Source organism: Sinocyclocheilus rhinocerous, unplaced genomic scaffold, assembly GCF_001515625.1.
Source record: "Sinocyclocheilus rhinocerous isolate Xijiao unplaced genomic scaffold, SAMN03320098_v1.1 scaffold688, whole genome shotgun sequence".
In the NCBI taxonomy this organism is placed as follows: domain Eukaryota; kingdom Metazoa; phylum Chordata; class Actinopteri; order Cypriniformes; family Cyprinidae; genus Sinocyclocheilus; species Sinocyclocheilus rhinocerous.
The window spans coordinates 12,576-13,499 of record NW_015651641.1 but is presented as its reverse complement, the minus strand read 5'-3'; positions in this window follow the sequence as shown (position 1 = coordinate 13,499).

Here is a 924-nt window from a genome sequence, read left to right as displayed (position 1 = left end):
ACAAGCGTCTATCTATCTATCTTTCGATCTATCTATCTATCTATGTCTGTCTATCTATCTATCTATCTATGTCTGTCTATCTATCTATCTATCTATGTCTGTCTATCTATCTATCTATCTATCTATCTATCTATCTATCTGCGAAGCAGGACTGTATTACAGAACCGTTGCTAGACTCAATGTGACAGTAAAAGCAACTCCAGAAGTAACTCACCGGATGAACATCAAATCAAACGCCGGCTTTTCTCTAGAAGCTCCAGGAGAAGAGTCGTCCAGTTCCAGCAGATATATCCTGTATGTCAGCTCGTTTTGCATGTGTTTCTTTTCTTACTATCGCTGCAGAAGCTGAAGCCGCAACTGTGCAGACGAACATTCATGAGTTTCATAAAACGGCTTCTTCCAGACAGCAGCTCGAGTCTAAAACGTGTCTGACCCAGACAGATGGCAACTGCCCAACACTATTACACTGACCGCTGAAATACAAACACACAAGACCGATGAGAAGACTACTAATGCGCACCAAGGGACTCTTTTTCTTCTTCTTTTTTTTTATTTAGTAGCTTTCATTAATGTTGTCGTCTGAGATAAAGCCGTCACTAAGGATTCCTATTAAAAACAGACTCCTTTATATTGACATGCATTGATATCTTCTGTGCAAACTCCACTGGGAATGCCCGTAAGAAATAATAGGTACCGTCTTCATCTTTTATTGTAGAACACATGCAGACAGTAGAAATCTTCATTTGACTCCACTTCAGTGCATTCTTCAGCAAATCTCTCGTTTCGCTTCAAGCCATTCTCTACCTCTCATGCCAACAGATGTAGTTGTGTCCTTGTACAGGAACAAAAAAAACAAAAAAAAGCTCTTCATGAACTCATTTCATCAGCAATGCAAGGGGGAAAAACTCCATGGACTCCTCTCCA